The sequence below is a fragment of the Bombina bombina genome, chromosome 3 (genome assembly GCF_027579735.1).
Source record: "Bombina bombina isolate aBomBom1 chromosome 3, aBomBom1.pri, whole genome shotgun sequence".
Lineage (NCBI taxonomy): Eukaryota > Metazoa > Chordata > Amphibia > Anura > Bombinatoridae > Bombina > Bombina bombina.
In genome coordinates, this window is record NC_069501.1 from 684,836,997 (window position 1) to 684,853,034 (window position 16,038).

The window sequence follows — 16,038 nt, forward strand, 5'->3', positions numbered from 1 at the left end:
ACATTACAAGAGCTACAAAAATAGTACCCCCTTATTCTAATTTTTTTTTACCAGAATATGGACGGCTGATCATATCTACTTTAATAATGCTATTAATAATATTGACCAAAACCCATGCAGGGGCAAGTTCCATTCTTCTTTGCTGACAGAACCCTTCCCTCCCTAAGGGTATTGCTGTCCCTAACTTATTTCTGACCTATATCTCTGCCCTTACAGTAAGCTACCAAAAGGAGGTTGCTGGAATTCACGAATATGAGGAAATCTATTCTTTAAGATGTGCCAATTCCTTTTAATGGAATTGAACATTTTATAGCTAATATGGCTATAATTACTAACAAATTGAATTCTATCATTTGGTTGTAGTGTTCTATTATTCAAGTGTGTATCCTCAATATTCTGCAAAGCCCTATTTAGCTCCTGGGCATCATATCCACGGACCTCAATCGTGTAGTAATTTCCTGTATTCTAACATTACAAGTTTCAAAGAACACCAATTTATTCTGATAAACTGTGTTTTTGGCACTCTGTTGAACACCCTCAAAGTTAAAAATATGAAGAAAGAGAAGCGCAGCACGCTCTAAGTGTAATCTGTTTGGTAGTTATCAATTATCAAAACCCCCTTCCCTGGGTATTACTCACAGGATCGTTCTGTATGATGTGCACATCAGGTTGTATACAACCATGGAGTTTGTTCCTCAGATAACCTCCCTCAGTGACGTCTGGAAAGCCTGTCCAACCGGAGAGATTGTTTCACTTTCCCACGGCAGTCCACAATCAAACATGGAAGGGATACCACTCCAGTGTTTAAAGTATAACACGTTTATTGTGAAATAAAACATAAAAACTTAGAAATCTATGTCTCTCAGCTCACCCAATAGGTGCCCACAACATCTGAGCCCTGGTATCCTCCCTGAGACAATAACTTTAAAAACAGAACTTCTCTACGTACGTTTCGTTTCTATGCCAGAAACTTTTTCAAAAGTTAGATCTTTACAAAACATATTCCTAACTTTGAACGAAGATACCTTATGAATGAATATTTATTTATTTATGGTACAGGATTCCCCTTATTGTGCTTTTTTTTTTTTTTTAAAACAAAAGTTTAGGATTTCACTTATGTACAGATATATATATATATATATATATATATACACACACACACACATACATTTTCAGACAGTAAAATGAACAGCAGGCAGACCAAATAAAATTATTTTATTAATATTTTGTAGCAGAAACCCAATGTACTTTATATATTCTTATTCACATGATGACCTATGATAATGTAACAGTTTATCACCTTAAGACCTTTTATCTTCGTTATTGGAAAAACAAAATACATTCATATACTTTAAACAATATTTCCACATTGTAACAAACTTATCCTGTTGGGGGTTTTTAGGGGAGAGGAGATCCTCCTCACTGATACAATTGGCTAACCGTAAAAGCAGCTTTTCTTTTGGAAGTATGATATTATGAGTAAATATTGCTATTTTTTATTTTCTATAGGACATTTTTACTAAATAAAAAAAAGGAAAAAAACTCTGTAAATGCATCTTATGGATACTCTATTATATTAGCTTTGTGATAGTCTGAACTTGGCGTACACTTCTCTTGCAAGACCACTGTGATTAGTGCTATAGGATAAAAGCTATGCAAGACTTGCAACTGCTGTCCCTTTAAGGTTAATGTGCTCTGAAATACTGTAAACTCAAAAGTTAGACAATGAACAGAAAAACAGAGTTCAGTTAAAAAAAATGGACATTTAAAGAAAAAAACAACAATACTAGAATTACGACGGTTTTAAAAGAGAAACCTTGTGGACTTTTGATTGTTTTAGTAAATATCAATGCAAAGAATTCAAAAACATTTATGTTTCTAAGAACAAGCTGTAAAAACAAAATTTATGCTTACCTGATAAATTTCTTTCTCTTGTGGTGTATCCAGTCCACGGGTTCATCCATTACTTGTGGGATATTCTCCTTCCCAACAGGAAGTTGCAAGAGGACACCCACAGCAGAGCTGTCCATATAGCTCCTCCCCTAACCCCCACCTCCAGTCATTCGACCGAAGACAAGTAAGAAAAAGAAGAAACTATAGGGTGCAGTGGTGACTGTAGTTTAAAAAATAAAAACACCTGCTTTAAAGTGACAGGGCGGGCCGTGGACTGGATACACCACAAGAGAAAGAAATTTATCAGATAAGCATAAATTTTGTTTTCTCTTGTAAGGTGTATCCAGTCCACGGGTTCATCCATTACTTGTGGGATACCAATACCAAAGCTTTAGGACACGGATAAAGGGAGGGACAAGGCAGGCACTTAAACGGAAGGCACCACTGCCTGTAAGACCTTTCTCCCAAAAATAGCCTCAGAGGAAGCAAAAGTATCACATTTGTAGAATTTAGAAAAAGTATGAAGCGAAGACCAAGTCGCCGCCTTAGAAATCTGTTCAACAGAGGCCTCATGTTTAAAAGCCCATGTGGAAGCTACCGCTCTAGTAGAATGAGCTGTAATTATTTAAGGTGGCTGCTGGCCAGCGGTCTCATAAGCTAAACGGATTATGCTTCTCAGCCAAAAAGAAAGAGAAGTTGCCGAAGCCTTTTGGCCTCTCCTCTTTCCAGAGTAGACAACAAACAATGCAGAAGTTTGACGAAAATCCTTAGTAGCTTGCAAATAAAACTTTAAAGCAGTGGCGTCACTAGGGTTGGTGTCACCCGGTGCGGTAAGTTATGGTGTCACCCCCCCCCCCCCCGGAAAGCAGACACACACAAAAACACAGGCACACACACATACAAACACTCAGACACACTTAAAAACATACTCAGATGCACACACAAACACTCGGAAACACACTCAGACACACACACACAAAAACTCAGACACACACTTACAAAATATGTAAACTGCACTGCATTAATTATGAAGCTCATGCCTAGAGCTGCTCCCTGGCTCAGCAGAGCATCAAATGAAAGAGCACTCTAAAAATAAATCACTAAAGAAAAGGTTTAGGCGCAAACTATGAAAAATCTGCTCTCTGACTCTGTTCTAAGCCTGTCAGTGCACAGCCCCGGGCCGCGTGCCTACCGCTTATGGCCAATCACCTCTGCACTCTGCCCACCCCCAGACCCCCGCCCGCCCTCCTACCTGTTCAGTGTGCACTTAGTGTACCGTAACCGTAATGGTCTGGTGGGCATCATACGTGGCTCCTTCACTTTAAAGACAGTGTAAAACAGTCATGCGGTCAGGTGCCAGGCATCCCCTCATGATTTGCTAATTCCCGTTTAGAGAGACAGCACAGCAGTGAGTGACTCCACTGCTCCACATGTCACTGAGCAGTGAGCACAGATAGGCAGGCAGGTTTAGGCTAGCAGCGCAACTTTGCAAGCCCCACGGCATGCCCACAACATTCATAGCGAAATTGGGCAGGGGAGAAGCAAAGTACAAACAAGCAAAAGCAGCCGGGAAAACTATTTGTTGAAATTGCAGCACTGGCTCAAGGGGCAAACAATTGTGTGTCTACAACTTCCCCAGTCCCACCAATGTTCCCAAATGCCAGACCCTCTAATAAAAAAAAAATCTATGCATCTCAACATTGTATTTCTTTCAATTTCAATAAAATTTAAAATTTCAATAAAATTTAAAAAAAAAAAAAAAAAAAAAAATTTTTTTTTTTTTTTTTTTTGGTGTCACCCCCTGGAGGGTGTCACCCGGGTGCGGCCCGCCCCCCCCCCGCCCCCCCCTAGTGACGCCACTGCTTTAAAGCACGAACCACGTCAAGATTGTGTAACAGACGTTCCTTCTTTGAAGAAGGATTAGGACACAGTGACGGAACAACAATTTCCTGATTGATATTCCTATTAGATACTACCTTAGGAAGAAACCCAGGTTTGGTATGCAAAACTACCTTATCTGCATGGAAGATCAGATAAGGGGAATCACACTGCAAGGCAGATAACTCTGAAACTCTTCGAGCCGAAGAGATAGCTAGTAAAAACAGAACTTTCCAAGATAAAAGCTTGATATCTATGGAATGCAAGGGTTCAAACGGAACCCCTTGAAGAACTTTAAGAACTAAATTTAAACTCCATGGTGGAGCAACAGGTTTAAACACAGGCCTGGATCTAACCAAAGCCTGACAAAACGCTTGAACGTCTGGAACATCAGCCAGGCGCTTGTGCAAAAGAATAGACAGAGCAGAAATCTGTCCCTTTAAAGAACTAGCTGATAATCCCTTTTCCAATCCTTCTTGGAGAAAAGATAGTATCCTAGGAATCCTGACCTTACTCCACGAGTAACCCTTGGATTCACACCAATGAAGATATTTACACCATATCTTATGATAGATTTTCCTGGTGACAGGCTTTCGAGCCTGAATCAAGGTATCAATGACCGACTCGGAGAAACCACGCTTTGATAAAATCAAGCGTTCAATCTCCAAGCAGTCAGACGCAGAGAAATTAGATTTGGATGTTTGAATGGACCTTGGAGTAGAAGGTCCTGCCTCAGCGGCAGAGTCCATGGTGGAGAGGATGACATGACCACCAGATCCGCATACCAAGTCCTGCGTGGCCACGCAGGCGCTATCAAAATCACTGAAGCTCACTCCTGCTTGATCTTGGCAATCAGACGAGGGAGGAGAGGAAACGGTGGAAACACATAAGCCAGGCTGAAGGACCAGGGCACTGCTAGAGCATCTATCAGCGCTGCCTGGGGATCCCTTGACCTGGACCCATAACAAGGAAGCTTGGCGTTCTGACGAGACGCCATCAGATCCAGTTCTGGTTTGCCACATAGTTGAATCAGCTGGGCAAATACCTCCGGATGGAGCTCCCTCTCCCCCGGATGAAAAGTCTGCCGACTTAGAAAATCCGCATCCCAGTTCTCTACTCCTGGGATATGGATATCTGAGAGATGGCAAGAGTGAACCTCTGCCCATAGAATTATCTTGGAACCTCCATCATTGCCAGGGGACTCCTTGTTCCCCCCTGATGGTTGATATAGGCTACAGTCGTGATATTGTCCGACTGAAATCTGATGAACCTGGCCGCAGCTAGTTGAGGCCAAGCCTGAAGAGCATTGAATATCCCTCTTAGCTCCAGAATGTTTATCGGAAGGAGGGCTTCCTCCTGAGTCCACGAACCCTGAGCCTTCAGGGAGTTCCAGACTGCGCCCCAGCCCAGAAGGCTGGCATCTGTCGTCACTATAGTCCACTCTGGCCTGCGGAAACTCATTCCCCTGGACAGATGGACCCGAGATAACCACCAGAGAAGAGAATCCCTGGTCTCTTGATCCAGATTTAACAGAGGAGACAAATCTGTGTAGTCCCCATTCCACTGGTTGAGCATGCAAAGTTGCAGTGGTCTGAGATGTAGGCGGGCAAACGGAACTATGTCCATTGCCGCTACCATTAGGCCGATCATTTCCATACACTGAGCCACTGACGGCCGAGAAGTGGAATGAAGAGCACGGCAGGAAGTTAAAAGCTTTGATATCCTGACCTCTGTCAGAAATTTTTTAATTTCTACTGAATCTATCAGAGTTCCTAGGAAGGAAACTTGCGAGAGGAGAGAGAGAACTCTTTTCTATGTTCACTTTCCACCCGTGAGACCTCAGAAAGGCCAGAACAATGTCCGTATGGGACTTGGCGATTTGAAAAGTCGACGTCTGAATCAGAATGTCGTCTAGGTAAGGGGCCACCGCTATGTCCCGCAGCCTTAGAACTGCCAGAAGGGACCCTAGAACCTTTGTAAAGATTCTTGGTGCCGTGGCTAACCCAAAGGGAAGAGCCACAAACTGGTAATGCCTGTCTAGGAAGGCGAACCTGAGGAACTGATGATGATCTCTGTGAATCGGAATGTGGAGATAAGCATCCTTTAAGTCCACGGTAGTCATATATTGACCCTCCTGGATCATAGGGAGGATGGTTCGGATTGTCTCCATCTTGAAGGATGAGACCCTGAGAAATTTGTTTAGGATCTTGAGATCCAAGATAGGTCTGAAAGTTCCCTCTTTTTTGGGAACTATAAACAGGTTTGAATAGAAACCCAGCCCCTGTTCCTCCCTTGGAACTGGCTGGATCACTCCCATAACCAGTAGATCTTGAACGCAACTTAAGAATGCCTCTCTCTCTTTATCTGGTTTACAGATAGTTGTGAGAGATGAAATCTCCCCTTTGGAGATGAACCTTTGAATTCCAGAAGATATCCCTGGGAAACAATCTCTAGTGCCCAGGGATCCTGGACGTCTCTTGCCCAAGCCTGGGCGAAGAGAGAAAGTCTGCCCCCGACTAGATCCGGTTCCGGATCGGGGGCTACTCCTTCATGCCGTCTTAGAGGCAGCAGCAGGCTTCTTGGCCTGCTTCCCCTTGTTGCAAGCCTGGTTAGGTCTCCAGACTGGTTTGGACTGGGCGAAATTTCCCTCTTGTTTTGCATTAGAGGAAGCTGAAGCTGCGCCACTCTTGAAGTTTCGAAAGGAACGAAAATTATTCTGTTTGACCCTTAATTTATTGGACCTATCTTGAGGAAGGGCGTGACCTTTTCCTCCGGTAATATCAGAGATGATCTCCTTCAGACCAGGCCCGAATAGGGTCTGTCCTTTGAAAGGGATGTTAAGAAGCTTAGACTTTGAAGTAACGTCTGCTGAACAGGACTTAAGCCATAGCGCCCTACGCACCAGAATGGCAAAACCTGAATTCTTAGCCGTTAGCTTGGTTAAATGAAAAACGGCATCAGAAATAAAGGAATTCGCTAACTTAAGAGCTTTAATCCTGTCTAAAATATCATCTTACGGGGTCTCCACCTGTAGAGCCTCCTCAAGAGCCTCGAATCAAAAAGCCGCTGCAGCAGTAACTGGGGCAATGCATGCAAGAGGCTGGAGAATAAAACCTTGATGTATAAAAATTTTCTTAAGGAGACCCTCCAATTTTTTATCCATAGGATCTAGAAAAGCACAACTGTCCTCGACAGGGATAGTTGTACGCTTAGCTAGGGTAGAGACTTCTCCCTCCACCTTAGGGACCGTCTGCCACGAGTCCCGTATGGGGGCATCTATGGGAAACATCTTTTTAAAAGCAGGAGGGGGAGAGAACGGCACACCTGGTCTATCCCATTCCTTAGTACTAATTTCCGAAAACCTCTTAGGGACTGGAAAAACATCAGTGTAAACAGGCACTGCAAAGTATTTGTCCATCTTACACAATTTCTCTGGAACTACAATGGGTTCACAGTCATCCAGAGTCGCTAAAACCTCCCTAAGCAATAAGCGGAGGTGTTCAAGCTTAAATTTAAACGCTGTCATTTCAGAATCAGACTGAAGCAACGCCTTCCCTGAGTCTGAAATCTCACCCACAGATAGAAGCTCTCCGGCCTCAGCTTCTGAGTATTGTGAGGGTATATCGGACACAGGTATTAAAGCGTCAGAAAGCTCTGTATTAGTTCTAGCCCCAGAGCTGTCTTGCTTTCCTTGTAACCCTGGCAGTTTGGACAATACCTCTGAGAGGGTAGCATTCATAACTGCCGCCATGTCCTGTAAGGTAAAATAATTAGACGCGCTAGATGTGCTTGGCATCAATTGAGCGGGAGTTATAGATTCTGACCCATGGGGAGAGCTAGATGGCATAATCTCCCTTTTTTCAGTCAGAGAATCCATTGGAGATAAATCTTTAAGCGCCATAATATAGTTTATAGAAATTTCAGTACATTTGGTACACATTCTAAGAGGGGGTTCCACAATGGCTTCCAAACATATTGAACAAGGAGTTTCCTCTATGTCAGACATGTTTAACAGACTAGTAATGAGACAAGCAAGCTTGGAAAACACTTTAATAAAGGTGAAACAGCAATTAAACAAAAACTTTACTGTGCCTTTAAGAGAAAAAAACTAGCACTTAAACTGCAAAACAGTGTAAAAATATAGTAAAGTCTTCGAAATTTTTACAGTGTGTGTAAGGGACTAAAGCAACATTGCACCCACTTGCAAATGGATGATTAACCCCTTAGCCCCCAAACCGGATTTAAAAACAGTCAACCACAGGTAAGAGACAGTTGAGCACCTTGCCACAGCTCTGCTGAGGCTCCTACCTGCCGTCAAATATGATTTAGAGAAGAAATAAACCCTTTATAATGGTCCTCAGATGCCAGAGGACTCCTCTAGGGAAGCTGAATGTCTCAGTCTGAAGGAAAACTTTGCATCTAGAGCGAGAAAATAGGCCCCTCCCACCATGTACTGGATGTCAGAGGGGCCTTAAGAAAATACTCCTAGGAGTATCTGACTAGCCATGTAGAAAACTAGGCCCCAAATAAAGACTTATCTCCCTCAGAGAAAAAACGTCCTATTTATCAAACATGTAAACGTTTTGTCACTAAGTAATATGAGTATAAACATGAGTATTACCCTGTTTTGTAAGCATGATCCCAGTCGTTGTTAAATCACTGCATCTAGCTTATCTCAAATACACAAGGCTCTGTCAGCATTTTCTAGAACTTATTCATCTCTCTAGAAATAAAAATACTGAACATACCTCAAAGCAGGTAATCTGCAGACCGTTCCCCCCAACTGAAGTTTTCCCATACTCTTCAGTTATGTGTGAGAACAGCAATGGACCTTAGTTAAGATCATCAACCTCCAGGCAGAATTCTTCTTCTAATTTCTGCCTGAGAGTAAAACAGTACAACGCCGGTACCGTTTAAAAATAAACTCTTGATTGAAGGTAAAACTACACTAAGTCACCACATATCTCTTGATACTTCCTATCTTGTCGAGAGTTGCAAGAGAATGACTGGAGGTGGGGGTTAGGGGAGGAGCTATATAGACAGCTCTGCTGTGGGTGTCCTCTTGCAACTTCCTATTGGGAAGGAGAATATCCCACAAATAATGGATGAACACGTGGACTGGATACACCTTACAAGAGAAAAGACGTCTTAAAAAGGCACAGTCTACTAGTCTTTAAAAATATAGCTAATACCTTTATTACCCAATCCCCAGTTTAGCATAACCAACACTGTTATATTAATATACTTTTTACATCTGTGTCTAAACTTCTGCGTTTACAAGGCCATTCTAGCTATACAAAGATTCATAACATCTACATCTTTCTCACTACATAATAAACCTTTCTTAGACAAGATGGATGACTAAGACAAAATGGCAACTAAAACAAGATGGCGTTGGTAATGCTAACATTTCCTAACAATGTACATTAATATAACAATCTTGGATGTGAAAGGGGGGGGATGGGTAGTAATGGCATTATCTATATTTTTACTTAAAAAAAATCAAGTAGCTTGTCCATTTAAAGGAATATATGCTGGGGCGGATCCTGGCTGAGCTTGGAGATGGCTGCGTAGTCTCTAAGCTCTGAGCTGCATAACATAAAAGTCAACATTAAAACACTTTTAAAAGTGTCTAAACAACTTGCTTAGCGTGATTTGAAGTGAGCTGAGCTAATAAGGGCACTTTTGGATAGACTCAATGCTATTTTAACTCTTGCTGAGAGGGAATAACATCATTGCGCCAAAAGAAGCAGGGTTGTAGAAGTGAAAAATGGCGCGGCTGCAACCTAACTACTATAACGGACCCGGTTATTAAGGTGCACAACAGGATCATGAACTGACAGCTGTGAACAATTCACCGGAGGTACAACGAACATTATATACTTGCCGGCTATCAGATGCAGGGTGACCGCTGACACTGCCCTCTCTGGATCCCTCCGCGTCCCTCAGGTAGGCCGCGGTTGCGGACATTAGGAGAGGGTATTAAGCACAAAGGGCAGCATTTGACAGATGCCATAACACTGACCTGAAAGGGGGCAAATACTTACAGCGGCACATTGACCGATTGCAGAGCGGTCGGCACAATATGTTTAAACACCATTTATCAATGGCGGACACTATGCTGGGTGCAAATGACAAGCAGGGGACAAGTGATATAAAAGTTTATTGAGAGAAGCTATGAGGAGTGAGATGTGAAGAGCGATACACTGCTGTGAATAAGATCTGCACACAGGTGGAAGCAAATACTAATAAAATAAGGCCTACCCTTGTCTGGCATGTCTGATTTGGTACTGGGAGGTAAATGAAGTAATATTTCGTCTTTTAAAAAGAGAATAGTCTCTGCAAGGAATTTAAAGACTTATACATACAATATAGTGGTAGAAACTTTCCTTTACACCAACAAAAAATATAGAAAAATAAGAAATAGCTGGGAGAGTTATTATAGAACGTTCTATAGCTACAAACAACAATATACTACAATCCATATCACAGGTCTTACTAAACTAACTGCATTTTGGGCATAGAACATCTCTATACAGCAGCTAGGCACTATAAAGCTGAGACATTGGCAGTTTGTAAGCTCTAGGTTTAAGCTAGTATGTCCGCCAGAAGACAAGCCAGAGGAGATAAGCTGGTCAAAACCTCTACAGTAAGCACTTTTTTTTAAACCCTCCAAGCAGTATAAAAACATAGACTCAGCAACAATGGAGACCACAGGAGATTCAGAACCTGAATCTATAGCCTTTAATAGTGACAAAGATAAGACACCTGTAACAAAATCAGATTTGAGAGACCTGATTTCCAAGCAGGACATTGCAAGCAACTTTGAAAGGTTATGGGAAAAAATAGACTCTATGCATAATGCCGTCCCTTCAAGCCTCACAGACATACGCACTGATATTGCTGATTTAGGAGGCAGACTAGACGAACTGGAAGAACATAAAGACACAATGGCAGAAGAACTAGCAATTTCCTCCCAGATTATTCAAACACAACAACAAGCCATAACAGACCTGCAGGATAAGGTTGACGATCTAGAAAATAGATCTCGCAGAAACAATATCAGGCTGAAGGGGGTCCCCGAAACCATAGCCAGCTCAGAATTACATACTTATTTACAACTGTTCCATAACATTACAGGGGAGTCAGAAGATTCAGAATTTGAAATTGAAAGAGCACACCGAGCTCTACGAGCAAAGCCTAAAGGAGAAGAGCCACTTAGAGACGTTATTATTAAACTATACTTTTTCAAAATAAAGAAAAAATCCTTCAAGCTTCTAGAGCCAAACCAACATACAAGTTCCAAGGAAATGTTATACAGTTCTTTCAGGACCTTAGCCTCCGCACACTTCAAAGAAGAAGATCTTTACGCCCTCTGACTATCCTCCTGAGAAAGCAACAAATCAAATACAAATGGGGCTTCCCCTTCGCTTATACATCCTTAAAGACAGCAAAACCTTCACAGTACGTGAAATAGAAGATATTGGCCCAACCTGTAAAATAATGGGCCTGGATGCTCCAAGTTTTATATCTGCTAATGTATAAGCAGCTCCAACCCTACTATAGGAATGACAGGTCAGCTAAAATGGGTTGACCTACTAGAGGGGTCTATTCTAGGGTTGTCTATGCTATGTTGTTTTTTTTTTTATTATTGTTGTTATCCTTTGGTTTTAATCTTATCTCTTACTCTCTTCAAGAGTGCCGGGGCTTCTCTCCTTCTCATTCTAATATATGGTAACCATAATCCAGGTCCTGATAGGACGCTCTCTCCCGGATCGTATGTATTCAAAAGTTCTTCCATCAATCTAACACTAACTAGATGCCACTACATAACACTACTATGATCCCTCAGATACACCTTATCTCCCATAATGTTAGAGGGTTAAACTCCAATATCAAAAGACGTACAGCTATGTCCCAATATCAACATTTGGGGGCAAACATTATATTTCTTCAAGAAACACATTTCACCCAAGCTATTATTCCAAAATACTGGGCTAAACACTTTACGCAACATTTTCATGCAACCACAGACACCAAAAAGAGAGGAGTTTCAATCCTGATTCATTCTAGCTTATCATTTCAACATGATTCCACTATCGCAGATAAGGAAGGGAGATATCTTGTCATCAAGGGTAGTCTTCAGGGCTCAGATATTATTCTGTGCAATATATATGCCCCCAAGGATAATCAACACTCCTTTTTTCATAACATCTCTAGGCTAATTACTAATTGGTCTCAATATAAAATAATACTAGCAGGGGACTTCAACATCACCATGACAAGACATACATATGACGGCTCTACACTATCCCCTAAAAAACTTAGACACAACAGAATCGTAAATGCGATACAAGAACATTTGACCTCACATGTGTTACTGGAATCATGGTCTACACTATACGGACAGACAACAGACCCAACCTTCTATTCATCAGCACATAAACAATACACTAGACTAGATTATATTTATACTAGTCAAATTCTTCAACCCCTATATAGAGGTTCGAAGATCCATCCTTGTGTATGGTCCGACCATTCGGTCATCGCACTCCACTTAGACGGCTGTGTGGACACTCACCGTTCTCGCACATGGACTTATGACCCCTCATATGCAAAAGGCCCTTTAACCTGAGACAGACTTAGCGGCTTACTCGCAGAATATTGGGACATTAATAAGGATTCCACTACTAACCCTATCTCCCCCTGGGCAGCGCATAAAACATATCTAAGGGGACTGCTCATACGAGAAAAAACATCACGAAACAAACAATATAGATCTCTAATATCACAGCTCCACACAGAGATACAAGAATTGGAGACTCAACACAGATTAACCCACAGAAATGATATACTTGTCACGTTAGAATCCAAAAGGACACACTTAGCCAACCTATTCAATAACCACTCAATAAGAGCAATTCAAAAACTTAATACACAATACTACATCTATGCGAACAAACCGGACAGATACCTGGCCCACAAGCTAAGAGAGCTGAATAGGGCATCCACCATTATGTCTATTCTACTCCTGAGCGGCGACTCGGTGTCCCACCCACAGCATATAGTGGATGCCTTTGCGGATTTTTACGGGAAATTATATGACGGGAATAAAGTGGCACACACACAGACTGTAGTATCGCAAACCACGACATTTTTAGAAGAGGCGAGACTTAACTCCCTGTCAAAGGAAGATTATGACAGTTTAAATGCACCCAGAACGACAATAGAAGTCCTAGGAGTTATAAAAGACCTTAAGTCCGGAAAAGCAGCAGGGCCAGATAGGTTTGCCAGCGAATATTATAAAACATTTAAAGGAATACTAGTACCCCATCTCACTGATTTTTGTAATTATATTCTAGAAGGCCACAACATCCCCGATGACCTTTTACAAGCCAGGATCGTGGGGATACCAAAATCCGGTAAAAACCTTAAATTGTGCTCCAGCTACCGACCTATTTCACTTATCAACCAAGACCTGAAGATACTTACAAAAATCTTAGCTAATAGATTAAAATACATCCTACCAAAGCCGATTCATTCGGATCAGGTGGTTTTGTTAAGGAGAGGGAAGCGCCAGATAATGTACGTAGGTTGCTGAGTATTATAGACTATGTGGGTAAAACTCGGATGCCTTCTCTGCTCCTCTCGCTGGATGCGGAGAAGGCATTCGATAGAATAGATTGGGAATATATGAAAACAGTTTTACTTAAGATGGGATTTGGAGGCGCCTTCATTAAAGCTTTGAACAGGATATATTCAACCCCATCAGCTATTGTTTCTGTTTCAGGCTACAAATCTTAAAATTTCCCCATACTGAATAGCACAAGACAGGGTTGCCCTCTGTCCCCCCCTTATTTTTGCGCTCTGTATAGAACCTTTAGCGGCCAAAATTCGACTGATGCCCGACATATCGGGAGTAACGATAAAAGATAGGGAATACAAGTTATCACTTTTTGCAGATGATATTTTACTTACACTGACTAGACCCCTTATTTCTTTACCCAATTTATATAAAACACTAGAGGACTTCTCCCAAATATCGGGATATAAAATTAACCTAGACAAATGCGAGGCTTTATCATTAGGTCTACCGCGACATACTAAAAAACTTATTGAATCGAACTTTGACCTGAAATGGTCTACTCACTCTCTGAAATATCTGGGGATTCACCTGACCCCCCAGATCGATCAACTACATAAATGTAACTATACACCTATTTATAGAGACATTAGGAAAGATTTACAGAAATGGAAAACGTATACTTTCTCGTGGATGGGCAGATTAGCGGCAGTGAAAATGACAATTCTACCCCGCCTATTATATCTATTTAGGACACTGCCTATAGAGATCCCAACTTCAGAATTGAAAACCCTACAGGCAGAACTAATAACATTCTTAGAGGGAGGAACATGGCCAGAACTCCAGCTACACTAATCACAAAACATAGGACTCTGGGGGGATTGGAGCCCCTAACCTATTGGAATATTATAGAGCAGCAAGGTTAGCACAGACAGTGCTCACAGGGGGAAGAGGGGAGGGGGTCCTGTGGACTAGACTGGAAGCAGACCTAAGAGGATCCACTCATACAGATGATATCCTATGGAATAGATACCCGACGGGAACTATACAGGACAGATATCGCTCACATATCTTAGACAACACTATGCGCTTATGGTCTCTATTGAGTAAGCAGCAGAAGCTATTACCTACTCAAACACTGATGTGCCCAATTAGATATCTTCTTTCAAACAACATTCAGATTATTGCTGATAAATGGGCAAATAAGGGATTGTATAGAGTGGCAGATTGGTTGGAGGGGGGAAAATCCAAGTCTTTTGCCCAGATACAGGACAAATTGGCTCCAATTAAGCTACTATGGTTCCAATATCTTCAGATTAACAACAATATACTAGAACATCTAGCCCAAAAACACACACAACCTTAGAACACTTACTGCAATCTGAACATAGATTTAAAAAAGCGATTTCCAGATTATATCTGGAGATCCAATCGTTGACTAATTCTTCCAAATCCTCCATACTTCTAAAATGGGAGGAAGATTTAAACATAAATAAGGATAAGAAGGATTGGGATGACCTGTTTCACTCAGCCTGTACGGGATTGCTAAGCGCAGATCTGAGGGAGAATACAATTAAAACTATTTACAGATGGTGCTTAACCCCGATTAAAACTCAACATATGTCCCCGGCTAATAACAACCTTTGTTACAGAGGCTGCGGGGAAATAGGATCATACCGCCACATGTGGTGGGACTGCACCATTATACAGCCCACGTGGGCTCATTTGTCCTCCCTCCTTGGAGGGGTCCTAGAAGATCAGATTCAATTAACCCCAGCGCAGGCTTTATTAAATGATCCTATTCCTCGATTTAACAAGCAGATAAACACATTTATTAAAATACTATGCACGGTCACTAGAATAAGTATTGCAAAATACTGGAAAGTTAAGGCTCCTCCTTGGGAGGAAGTTAGGAATAAAATTGTGTTGACCCACCACATGTATGAATCTGCCTCTAAGATCTTAGACACTCAAGCCCAATTCGAGAGTTTGGTTTTACTGGACACTTAATGGGACTCAAGATAGATAGGGTTGGATAGGTTCCTTGGGATTTGAGGTTCAGTGAATGTGGTATTGGGGGGGGGGAGAGCCTGGGCACCCTACTTTACTTCCTCTTTCTGTTTTACTTCGTTAGACCCAACTAAGTTAGTGATTACCCAAACAGATATTTAGCCAAAATTGTTGGGTTTACCTACATCTTTTTCCTCTTTTTTTCTCTCCTTTTTCTTTCTCTATTTCTTCTCATTTTTGTGTAACTAGATGTATTGTTAGAGAGTCTTGAATCTGGGCATGGTTGAGATGACATGATTATACTTTCTGCCTGTATTAGTCCAGATGAAGATAGAAACTGGAAATATCTGATAAACCAGGATTTTAGCGGAGACTCTGGAGTCTTATTCAGACAAAAGTCTGGAAGTATAGACATTGCAAAACCAATAGTGATGTTTATTGGTAAATATTGATGATTATTCAAGGCCCTATTCACATGTGAAGTATTCCAGGAACTGAATAATAAGATTTCATCTGTAAAATTGGTGTTATTGTCATTTATCTCAGTTCATGGTCTAACAGAGATAACAAGACTGATGTTATGATCATTTTTTTCTTTTTATTGTACACTTTCAAAAATTTTATAAAAAGATTTAAACATAAAGGAATATATGCTAAGTCTTAAAGGGACCCTC